This window comes from Triturus cristatus, chromosome 3_1 (genome assembly GCF_964204655.1).
Source record: "Triturus cristatus chromosome 3_1, aTriCri1.1, whole genome shotgun sequence".
Classification (NCBI taxonomy): Eukaryota; Metazoa; Chordata; class Amphibia; order Caudata; family Salamandridae; genus Triturus; species Triturus cristatus.
In genome coordinates, this window is record NC_140583.1 from 325506978 (window position 1) to 325519999 (window position 13022).

The window sequence follows — 13022 nt, forward strand, 5'->3', positions numbered from 1 at the left end:
CTTAAAAAATCTGCAAGAGAATAGAACCCAACACGTGCCCATTGTAGTGCAATATCAACTCCAATTGTCATACCCATAAACATGAGAGCATTTCTTAAGGGAGTTCTAATATTAAACTGAGGGAGAGAGTATCTTTTAAGAAAAATGTCACGACGCTTGAAAAACCAAAGCATCGTCTTGTATCGATTAAGTTTCGGTGACTTAGGAAAGTGTAACGGAAATGGAATCTGGGCCTCGTAACAAATTCTATCAAGAAAAAAATTTAATAAGGACATTTGGGCTCTGCATTCCAGATTTAAACCACTCTTGATATTGGGCGAAATATGCGCTATAATAGTCTCTAACATTAGGTACGGCTAAACCTCCTAATTCGGTTTCAGCATAAAGAGTCCCCATTCCTATCCTGGGACTTTTTTTTGCCCATATAAACGCAGAAAATAATGATTCCACTTTTGAAAAAAAAAACACTGGGCAAAAAGCAAGGAATGGCAGAGAATAAAAAATTAAAAAGCGGAAGTATAGACATTTTTATAAGTGCCACCCACCCCAAGATGGAAAATGGTAACGAGTCCCATCTGATAAACGAGGATTGGACCTTACGTAGTAGATGATCAAAATTCAGGTTAGCTAATTCGGAAACCAAAGTGGAAAACTTAACCCCAAATGATTCCTACCCCCAACATGACTTCTGCCTGCTACCATAGCAACAGATCATGGAACACTGGTGTGAGCAGAGAGGTCAGAAGTTCAGCACACAATGTTTCTAATCCAAAAAGCAAGAGTGCTTGACTTTTCAAACCTAACAGCATATCCAAAGTAATCTCCTGTGGGAACACATTTTTCTGAACCAATACCAAGCATGCTTTTAAAAATTTAAACATACAGCCTAGTTTTTAGTGTTGAATGGTCTGAAACAGCCAATGAGGTCTTTTTATTAAAAAAAAGTATGTAAGCCTCCATTTTGCAACTATCTTACTTTTCATATTGCCATTCTACTGAAAGACACCTTCTGAGTGCATCCAGATCTCCTTGAAAGATGTTCACAGTGTGGATTGTAGGTCATAGCTATGTCTACTGGAGTGAAAAGTATGCAGAAAAAAGAGGTATTGTGAAAGACCTTGCTTTGCCAAATGTAGACATTAAATGGATTGGTCAGAGAGGGTTAAAGTGGCACCAATTAATGCCTTTGGTGAAATCCTTTCTACATCTCCCACAGCCTGACCTAATAATTGTGCACTGTGGTGGAAATGACCTAGGCACTTTAACTGGGGTAGGACTGGAAATGCTTGTTAAGGACACCTTTGTACAATTGATGTCACTTTTTCGACAAACTACCTTTATATATTCTAATATATGCCAAAGGCAAAAGTGGAACTGGTCCAACCAATATTGTCCGCAGTTTGAGAAAGCAAAAAAGCACGTCAATAAGTCTGTTTCTGCTTTCCTCAGAGACTATGGTATGGGTTCTATATACCACAACAACTTGCGTTACAACATGCAAGGCATTTATAGAGGAGACGGTGTTCATTTCACAGGTGAAGGGAACAGAGTCTTCCTCTTGAACTTTAGACTCTGCATCGGTACTTAGTTGTAGGTACAAAAAATCACTCACTGAACACAACGGCTCTTTTTAGAGCCAACCAACATCTAAACACTTAAACTTGATTTTTTAATCTATTTTTTTAATGAATTTTTTGCCGCCGTGCGCGCACCGTGTGCGCACCCTGCGATTTTTTTTAAAAAAATTAAATGTTTTTTTCACTCTTCGGGATCCTTCAGGGACCCCCTGACAAAGTCTAGGGGGTGAGGAACTCTCTACTCTGCACCCTTTTCACGTTCTCCACCTTTCTTTTAAATGGAAACACACATTTTTATTGGTTGCAAATTTCAACCCTTTCCAAATGATTCCCACCCCCAAAATGACTTCCGGCTGCTACCATAGCAGCAGATCATGGAACACTAGTGTGAGCAGAGCGGTCAGAAGTTCAGCACACAATGTTTCTAATCAAAGAGCAAGAGTGCTTGACTTTTCAAACCTAACAGCAAATCCAAAGTAATGTTCTGTGGGAACACATTTTTCTGAACCAATACAAAACATGCTTTTAAAAATGTAAACATACAGCCTAGTTTTTAGTGTTGAATGGTCTGATACAGCCAATGAGTTCTTTTTATTCAAAAAAAAGTATGTAAGCCTCCATTTTACAACTATTTTTCTTTTCATATTGCCATTCTACTGAAAGACACCTTCTGAGTGCATCCAGGTCTCCTCCTCACTCCCTGAGGTAGACTGGTGTTCTGCCATTTTCAAGTAAAATTGATAGCTGTTCAGCTTCTTGTCCCAGGAAATAAGAAGAAATAGTGAGGGGAGTGGGTGTGGTGTTTGAAGATTCTGGAACAGAAACTACTATGAACCAATGCTTCTGAGTGGCATTTATTGAGGAGATGGTGTACATTTCACAGATGAAGGGAACAGAGTCTTCCTCTTGAACTTTAGACTCTGCATCGGTACTTACTTGTAGGTACAAAAAAACACTCAATGAACACAACGGCTATTTTTAGAGCCAACCAACATCTAAACACTTAAACTTGATTTTTGAATCTATTTCTTTTATGAATTTGTTGCCGCCGTGCGAGCACCGTGCGTGCACCCCGCGATTTTTTGAAAAAACAATGTTTTTTTCACCCTTCGGGATCCTTCAGGGACCCCCTGACAAAGGCTAGGGGGTCAGGAACTCTCTACTCTGCCCCCTTTTCACGTTCTCCACCTTTCTTTTAAATGGAAACACACATTTCTATTGGTTGCAAATTTCAACCCTTTCCAAATGATTCCTACCCTCAACATGACTTCTGTCTGCTATCATAACAACAGATCATGGAACACTAGTGTGAGCAGAGAGGTCAGAAGTTCAGCACACAATGTTTCTAATCCAAAGAGCAAGAGTGCTTGACTTTTCAAACCTAACAGCAAATCCAAAGTAATGTTCTGTGGGAACACATTTTTCTGAACCAATACAAAACATGCTTTTAAAAATGTAAACATAAAGCCTAGTTTTTAGTGTTGAATGGTCTGAAACAGCCAATGAGTTCCTTTTATTAAACAAAAAGTATGTAAGCCTCCATTTTACAACTATCTTTCTTTTCATATTGCCATTCTACTGAAAGACACCTTCTGAGTGCATCCAGGTCTCTTCCTCACTCCCTGAAGTAGACTGCTGTTCTGCCATTTTCAAGTAAAATTGATAGCTGTTCAGCTCCTTGTCCCAGGAAATAAGAAGAAATAGTGAGAGGAGTGGGTGTGGTGTTTGAAGATTCTGGAACAGAAACTACTATGGACCAATGCTTCTGAGTGCATCCAGGTCTCCTCCTCACTCCCTGAAGTAGACTGCTGTTCTGCCATTTTGAAGTAAAATTGATAGCTGTTCAGCTCCTTGTCCCAGGAAATAAGAAGAAATAGTGAGGGGAGTGGATGTGGTGTTTGAAGATTCTGGAACAGAAACTACTATGAACCAATGCTTCTGAGTGGCATTTATAGAGGAGATGGTGTACATTTCACAGGTGAAGGCAACAGAGTCTTCCACTTGAACTTTAGACTCTGCATCGGTACTTACTTGTAGGTACAAAAAAACACTCAATGAACACAACAGCTCTTTTTAGAGCCAACCAACATCTAAACACTTAAACTTGATTTTTGAATCTATTTTTTTAATGAATTTTTTGCCGCCGTGCGCGCGCCATCCGCGCGCCGTGCGCCCACCGTGCGCTCACCCCGCGAGTTTTTGAAGAAAAATAAAATGTTTTTTTCACCCTTCGGGATCCTTCAGGGACCCCCTGACAAAGGCTAGGGGGTCAGGAACTCTCTACTCTGCCCCCTTTTCACGTTCTCCACCTTTCTTTTAAATGGAAACACACATTTCTATTGGTTGCAAATTTAACCCTTTCCAAATGATTCCTACCCCCAACAGGACTTCTGCCTGCTACCATAACAACAGATCATGGAACACTAGTGTGAGCAGAGAGGTCAGAAGTTCAGCACACAATGTTTCTAATCCAAAGAGGAAGAGTGCTTGACTTTTCAAACATAACAGCAAATCCAAAGTAATGTTCTGTGGGAACACATTTTTCTGAACCAATACAAAACAGGCTTTTAAAAATGTAAACATGCAGCCTAGTTTTTAGTGTTGAATGGTCTGAAACAGCCAATGAGTTCCTTTTAGTAAAAAAAAAGTATGTAAGCCTCCATTTTACAACTATCTTTCTTTTCATATTGCCATTCTACTGAAAGACACCTTCTGAGTGCATCCAGGTCTCTTCCTCACTCCCTGAAGTAGACTGCTGTTCTGCCATTTTCAAGTAAAATTGATAGCTGTTCAGCTCCTTGTCCCAGGAAATAAGAAGAAATAGTGAGAGGAGTGGGTGTGGTGTTTGAAGATTCTGGAACAGAAACTACTATGAACCAATGCTTCTGAGTGCATCCAGGTCTCCTCCTCACTCCCTGAAGTAGACTGCTGTTCTGCCATTTTCAAGTAAAATTGATAGCTGTTCAGCTCCTTGTCCCAGGAAATAAGAAGAAATAGTGAGGAGAGTGGGTGTGATGTTTGAAGATTCTGGAACAGAAACTACTATGAACCAATGCTTCTGAGTGGCATTTATAGAGGAGATGGGGTACATTTCACAGATGAAGGGAACAGAGTCTTCCTCTTGAACTTTAGACTCTGCATCGGTACTTACTTGTAGGTACAAAAAAACACTCAATGAACACAACGGCTATTTTTAGAGCCAACCAACATCTAAACACTTAAACTTGATTTTTGAATCTATTTCTTTTATGAATTTGTTGCCGCCGTGCGAGCACCGTGCGTGCACCCCGCGATTTTTTGAAAAAAAATAAAATGTTTTTTTCACCCTTCGGGATCCTTCAGGGACCCCCTGACAAAGGCTAGGGGTCAGGAACTCTCTACTCTGCCCCCTTTTCACGTTCTCCACCTTTCTTTGAAATGGAAACACACATTTCTATTGGTTGCAAATTTCAACCCTTTCCAAATGATTCCTACCCTCAACATGACTTCTGTCTGCTACCATAACAACAGATCATGGAACACTAGTGTGAGCAGAGAGGTCAGAAGTTCAGCACACAATGTTTCTAATCCAAAGAGCAAGAGTGCTTGACTTTTCAAACCTAACAGCAAATCCAAGGTAATGTTCTGTGGGAACACATTTTTCTGAACCAATACAAAACATGCTTTTAAAAATGTAAACATAAAGCCTAGTTTTTAGTGTTGAATGGTCTGAAACAGCCAATGAGTTCCTTTTATTAAACAAAAAGTATGTAAGCCTCCATTTTACAACTATCTTTCTTTTCATATTGCCATTCTACTGAAATACACCTTCTGAGTGCATCCAGGTCTCTTCCTCACTCCCTGAAGTAGACTGCTGTTCTGCCATTTTCAAGTAAAATTGATAGCTGTTCAGCTCCTTGTCCCAGGAAATAAGAAGAAATAGTGAGAGGAGTGGGTGTGGTGTTTGAAGATTCTGGAACAGAAACTACTATGGACCAATGCTTCTGAGTGCATCCAGGTCTCCTCCTCACTCCCTGAAGTAGACTGCTGTTCTGCCATTTTGAAGTAAAATTGATAGCTGTTCAGCTCCTTGTCCCAGGAAATAAGAAGAAATAGTGAGAGGAGTGGATGTGGTGTTTGAAGATTCTGGAACAGAAACTACTATGAACCAATGCTTCTGAGTGGCATTTATAGAGGAGATGGTGTACATTTCACAGGTGAAGGCAACAGAGTCTTCCACTTGAACTTTAGACTCTGCATCGGTACTTACTTGTAGGTACAAAAAAACACTCAATGAACACAACAGCTCTTTTTAGAGCCAACCGACATCTAAACACTTAAACTTGATTTTCGAATCTATTTTTTTGATGATTTTTTTGCCGCCGTGCGTGCGCCGTCTGCGCGCCGTGCGCGCACCCCGCGATTTTTTGAAGTAAAATAAAATGTTTTTTTTACCCTTCGGGATCCTTCAGGGACCCCCTGACAAAGGCTAGGGGGTCAGGAACTCTCTACTCTGCCCCCTTTTCACGTTCTCCACCTTTCTTTTAAATGGAAACACACATTTCTATTGGTTGTAAATTTCAACCATTTCCAAATGATTCCTACCCCCAACATGACTTCTGCCTGCTACCATAGCAACAGATCATGGAACACTAGTGTGAGCAGAGAGGTCAGAAGTTCAGCACACAATGTTTCTAATCCAAAGAGCAAGAGTGCTTGACTTTTCAAACCTAACAGCAAATCCAAAGTAATGTTCTGTGGGAACACATTTTTCTGAACCAATACAAAACAGGCTTTTAAAAATGTACACATACAGCCTAGTTTTTAGTGTTGAATGGTCTGAAACAGCCAATGAGTTATTTTTATTAAAAAAAGTAGGTAAGCCTCCATTTTACAACTATTTTTCTTTTCATATTGCCATTCTACTGAAAGACACCTTCTGAGTGCATCCAGGTCTCCTCCTCACTCCCTGAAGTAGACTGCTGTTCTGCCATTTTCAAGTAAAATTGATAGCTGTTCAGTTTCTTGTCCCAGGAAATAAGAAGAAATAGTGAGGGGAGTGGGTGTGGTGTTTGAAGATTCTGGAACAGAAACTACTATGAACCAATGCTTCTGAGTGGCATTTATTGAGGAGATGGTGTACATTTCACAGATGAAGGGAACAGAGTCTTCCTCTTGAACTTTAGACTCTGCATCGGTACTTACTTGTAGGTACAAAAAAACACTCAATGAACACAACGGCTCTTTTTAGAGCCAACCAACATCTAAACACTTAAACTTGATTTTTGAATCTATTTCTTTTATGAATTTGTTGCCGCCGTGCGAGCACCGTGCGTGCACCCCGCGATTTTTTGGAAAAAAAATAAATTTTTTTTTCACCCTTCGGGATCCTTCAGGGACCCCCTGACAAAGGCTAGGGGGTCAGGAACTCTCTACTCTGCTCCCTTTTCACGTTCTCCACCTTTCTTTTAAATGGAAACACACATTTCTATTGGTTGCAAATTTCAACCCTTTCCAAATAATTCCTACCCCCAACATGACTTCTGTCTGCTACCATAACAACAGATCATGGAACACTAGTGTGAGCAGAGAGGTCAGAAGTTCAGCACACAATGTTTCTAATCCAAAGAGCAAGAGTGCTTGACTTTTCAAACCTAACAGCAAATCCAAAGTAATGTTCTGTGGGAACACATTTTTCTGAATCAATACAAAACATGCTTTTAAAAATGTAAACATACAGCCTAGTTTTTAGTGTTGAAAGGTCTGAAACAGCCAATGAGTTCCTTTTATTAAACAAAAAGTATGTAAGCCTCCATTTTACAACTATCTTTCTTTTCATATTGCCATTCTACTGAAAGACACCTTCTGAGGGCATCCAGGTCTCTTCCTCACTCCCTGAAGTAGACTGCTGTTCTGCCATTTTCAAGTAAAATTGATAGCTGTTCAGCTCCTTGTCCCAGGAAATAAGAAGAAATAGTGAGAGGAGGGGGCGTGGTGTTTGAAGATTCTGGAACAGAAACTACTATGGACCAATGCTTCTGAGTGCATCCAGGTCTCCTCCTCACTCCCTGAAGTAGACTGCTGTTCTGCCATTTTGAAGTAAAATTGATAGCTGTTCAGCTCCTTGTCCCAGGAAATAAGAAGAAATAGTGAGGGGAGTGGGTGTGGTGTTTGAAGATTCTGGAACAGAAACTACTATGAACCAGTGCTTCTGAGTGGCATTTATAGAGGAGATGGTGTACATTTCACAGGTGAAGGGAACAGAGTCTTCCACTTGAACTTTAGACTCTGCATCGGTACTTACTTGTAGGTACAAAAAAACACTCAATGAACACAACGGCTCTTTTTAAAGCCAACCAACATCTAAACACTTAAACTTGATTTCTGAATCTATTTTTTTAATGAATTTTTTGCCGCCGTGCGCGCGCCGTCCGCGCGCCATGCGCGCACCTCGCGATTTTTTGAAGTAAAATAAAATGTTTTTTTCACCCTTCGGGATCCTTCAGGGACCCCCTGACAAAGGCTAGGGGGTCAGGAACTCTCTACTCTGCCCCCTTTTCACATTCTCCACCTTTCTTTTAAATGGAAACACACATTTCTATTGGTTGCAAATTTCAACCCTTTCCAAATGGTTCCTACCCCCAACAGGACTTCTGCCTGCTACCATAGCAACAGATCATGGAACACTAGTGTGAGCAGAGAGGTCAGAAGTTCAGTACACAATGTTTCTAATCCAAAGAGCAAGAGTGCTTGACTTTTCAAACCTAACAGCAAATCCAAAGTAATGTTCTGTGGGAACACATTTTTCTGAACCAATTCAAAACATGCTTTTAAAAATGTCAACATACAGCCTAGTTTTTAGTGTTGAATGGTCTGAAACAGCCAATGAGTTCTTTTTTATTAAAAAAAAGTATATAAGCCTCCATTTTACAACTATCTTTCTTTTCATATTGCCATTCTACTGAAAGAGACCTTCTGAGTGCATCCAGGTCTCCATCTCACTCCCTGAAGTAGACTGCTGTTCTGCCATTTTCAAGTAAAATTGATAGCTGTTGAACTCCTTGTCCCAGGAAATAAGAAGAAATAGTGAGAGGAGTGGGTGTGGTGTTTGAAGATTCTGGAACAGAAACTACTATGAACCAATGCTTCTGAGTGCATCCAGGTCTCCTCCTCACTCCCTGAAGTAGACTGCTGTTCTGCCATTTTCAAGTAAAATTGATAGCTGTTCAGCTCCTTGTCCCAGGAAATAAGAAGAAATAGTGAGGGGAGTGGGTGTGGTGTTTGAAGATTCTGGAACAGAAACTACTATGAACCAATGCTTCTGAGTGGCATTTATAGAGGAGATGGTGTACATTTCACAGATGAAGGGAACAGAGTCTTCCTCTTGAACTTTAGACTCTGCATCTGTACTTACTTGTTGGTACAAAAAACACTCAGGGAACACAATGGCTCTTTTTAGAGCCAACCAACATCTAAACACTTAAACTTGATTTTTAATTCTATTTTTTTAACGAATTTTTCGACATCGTGCGTGCACCGTGTGCGCACCCCGCGATTTTTTGAAAAAAAATTAAATGTTTTTTTTCACCCTTCGGGATCCTTCAGGGACCCCCTAACAAAGGCTAGGGGGTCAGGAACTCTCTACCCTGCTCCCTTTTCACGTTCTCCACCTTTCTTTTTCATTGTCACACACAAAATGGCGTCCCACTGTTAAATGGTAGCGGCAGTTTCAGTCGGTATCCTTTCAAGTATTTGCCCGGCGGTAATCGCCTCTCATACCACTCGATAATTTACCAATAAAAGAGGCAGGCGCTGGAGACTGGAAGGCAGGAAACAAGGTTTTATTCCGTCGGAGCAGAACACATCAGATCAGTCAGCAAGGTATCGTCACGAGGTGCTCTAACTGCATCTCTGAGACCTGGTCTCTTATACACTGGTTTATTGCTTTATTATACATAGTACATTCTTGAGATTCCCTTGATGTGCGGGGAAATATCCCCTGAAGCCCCGGCTCAGATCCGATCCCACACATGGTTACAGTAGAGGTTCCCACCCTACCCGCAGTGGGAGATGGCTATCGCGCAGCAGGGAATTCCGCTAATTCCCGGGGGTGTGTGCAACCGGCCGGGTCTCAGGGGGTAGGGGCTTTGATTCTACTGTAATCCCTTTGATGTGGGGTGTTTCCCTTACAGTAGGGGCAATAAACTGCATCCGCAGGGCTAGGTGATGGCCTGGGACCAGTTCAGACAATGGGGCGCAGAGGAAGGGGGTTATCAAAGGAGAGGCATGACCATGTATGGGTTGTCGGTCGGAAGTGGTTCCGTAGCAGGGTCGCGCAGAAGGAGAGGGTTTATGGCCTGTATGAGAGAGCGGGGGTGGCCGGCGCGCGGGGGATGCTCGCAGCGCCGGGGGAAAGCGCTGGCGATCGAGAGTGAGCGGGGAGAGAGAGTGGGGTGCCTAAAATGGCGGCCGTGCATTTGCTATGCGTGGCGCTGGGGAGAGGCAAGATGGCGCAGATAATGTTCAGTTTGCACGCTAAATTTCCACAGTCCTCCCTTTTAACATGTCTCGCCAGCTTGCCTAGTTTGGATCTATCCCCATAATACCCCGTACCTCCACCTCATTCAGAGCTTTCATCCGCTCAGTTTCAAAGTCCAAAGTCTTAGGGCAGATGCAGTTCATAAAAAACGAACATAAAGGTGGCAGACACTGAATCCCCAAGCAACATCCACATAGTATCATGATTGGTATGAGGATAAATGAAAACAGCCTCCATCCCCAACCTTTAATAGGGTCCCAAAACCAACTCCCCAGTGACCATTCTTCTTGTTCTTGATGGACCTCTGTGGACAGTCTGTGGAGGTGTTCAATTGCTTTGTAGACTGAGGGTGAGTTATCCGGTACGTAGGTACAACAGCTGGACCCAATGATGCGGCATGCTCCTCCGCGGTCAGCCAGAACCACATCTAGAACAAGGCGGTTCTGGAGAGCCACCAGGCGGACGGCCTGAAGCTCAGCGGTGTTGTTGGCGAGGGCGCCAGCTGTAATGTTCATTGCTGTTTCGACTGCCTGGGTTAAGTGGCGGATGGCACGGCTGTTTGCCATCGGACCCCAGAGCGGAACAAGACCCTTTACTGCGTCCATGAACTGTGCTCTGGTGGAGTCGGTTTGTACAATGTCTTTGGCACGTTTCTGTCGGTGATGGTTTGCTGGAGCCACATACGTCGGAGGAAGGACAAAGGCGATGTAGCAGGTGCCTCCCCAACCTTTCGGGAGCCAGGTGTAGGCCTTAGTACCACACACGAAGTACATATTCGGGGTGGCAACAAAGGAAGGTGGGTCAACTGAGTCCAATGTTCGGGTGATGAGGCAGGAGCTGTGGCCCACCAGCTGTTCCCCCAGGCCTTCGAGGCATACAGATCCAGTGATGTTGATGACGGACAGGGCCACTGTTAGGGTGGCGGCTGTCCGTTTTCGGAGGTAAGAGAAGGTGGGTCTGGCTGGATTGTTGAACACTTGCATTTCAATTCGTTCTTTGGCGGGGATGTCCATGTGAAAGGAAGTGTTCGATCTCAGAGGGCAGAAGAGGGCGGAGGTTCTACCAGTTTTGTTCAGCCAGAGCCCATGGTAGAAGTGTGACATGGTTCTGCCGGAAGTGGCATTGTCCTTGTAGCTCTCCTGCAGGAGGATCAGCCAGGCGAGGCAGGAACCATGGACGGAAAAAGGTGAAGGGATGAAGGGGATTGAGTGCCCAGTGGCATGGGGCAGCAATCCACAGATCCAGCAGTTAGTGGCGTTGGTGGCAAGATTGTGTTGGTGGAGTAACTGCACAAAAGAGTTATTCCAGAACTCCTTACGCCTTTCTCGGAGTTGGGGTGAAAGTGAGATCAGATGGTGTTCTTTCGTGGTGGTAGGTTGAACGGTAGTCAGCAATGTCTTATGAGCGGGTGTGCTCTCCTCCATGATCCAGAAGGTGACCACGAGGAGAAGGCAAAAGAGAAGGGAAATGAAAAGTGCTATTGTCTTAAAGCTGTGCATTCGGTCAGTCTTTGGGTTTTTGAAGTGGATCTTCGGACGTCCGGTTGCTTCCATCATCTTCATGTCGGGCGCTTCCATCACCTTCAAGAGACTCGGTAGCGGGCAGAACCACAGACTTTGTTTTAGTTTCTCTCCTGGTGGCCTTTGAGGTGCCTAGGCTACCGTTCTGAGATTTCCACTTAGCCTGTGGTCTGCTTAGCCGAAGTTCTCTCCTTTCGTCGCAAGTTATACCCTTCTTTGGATGGCACAGTGGGATCGGGATATTCAATCAACTCAAGTGTCTCTGTATCCGGGCAGCGGCTCAGGGATGGTCGGTCTTTGTCCAGAAGTTCCTCTTGGGCGGTGATGTTGTCCGTGGTTGTCAGGGTCGGTGATACCTTCTTGCAGTGGTGTGCATGCAGCCAATTGCGTTTCCCCTCCACTCGAAGAGCTGTTCGGGTGGTGATCAGGACTTGCAGGGGGCCCGTCCACCGGGGCTCCAAACTCTTGGTGCGCTGGAAGTTACGCACTAAGACGAAGTCACCGGGTTGGATGTCGTGTCCCGGGCCCCTGGAAACATCGGGAATGGCGTGCAGCACCTGCTGATGGATAACAGACAACGTCTTAGTTAGGTTATACAAATAGTCAGACATGAGGACGTCCGGGACGTCGTGGATGGATGATGGTTTTGGTGCAGTCCAAAGGTTCATGGGCCGCCCAAAGACGACCTCGTAGGGGGTTAAGTGGTGTTTGGTGGGGGTGGAACGCATTGATAGCAATGCTAGTGGGAGAGCGTCTGGCCATCTTAGTCCTGTGGTGGCGACTATTTTTGCTATCTTAAGCTTCAATGTGGCATTGTGTCGCTCAACCAGGCCTGCAGATTGGGGATGGAAGACCGCATGGAACTTCTGTTTTACACCCAACCCTTTTAAGATGAGTTGGATAACTTCGGCTACGAAGTGGGGGCCATTGTCGCTCCACAAAATTCGACAAAGGCCGTATCGGGGGAAGAATTCCTTCAGCAGTACTTTTGCAGTAGTCATAGCGGTGTTGTCATGGGTCGGGTAGGCTTCCACCCACTTGCTGAAGGCACACACAACGACAAGCACATATTTTAAACCTTGGCACCTTTCTAGCTGGACATAGTCCATTTGTAGGACTTCAAAGGGGTGATTGGGGACCCCAAACCCTCCCCGGGGTACAGCAGTTCCTTTCCCAGGGTTGTGTTGGAGGCATACTAGGCATTGTTGGACCAGACGTTTGGCTGAGTCTGGTATTCTGTCGTGCCAGACTTGGGAGATGAGTTCGATCATGGGGGCAGACCCTATGTGTGCGGGGGAGTGTGCCATGGTCAGCATGGGGATCAAGTATGAGTCGGGTAGTAACCATTTGTTCGAGTCTTTAGTTCGCCAACAACCGTCATCGTCCTTCAATCCCACCCGGGCCCAT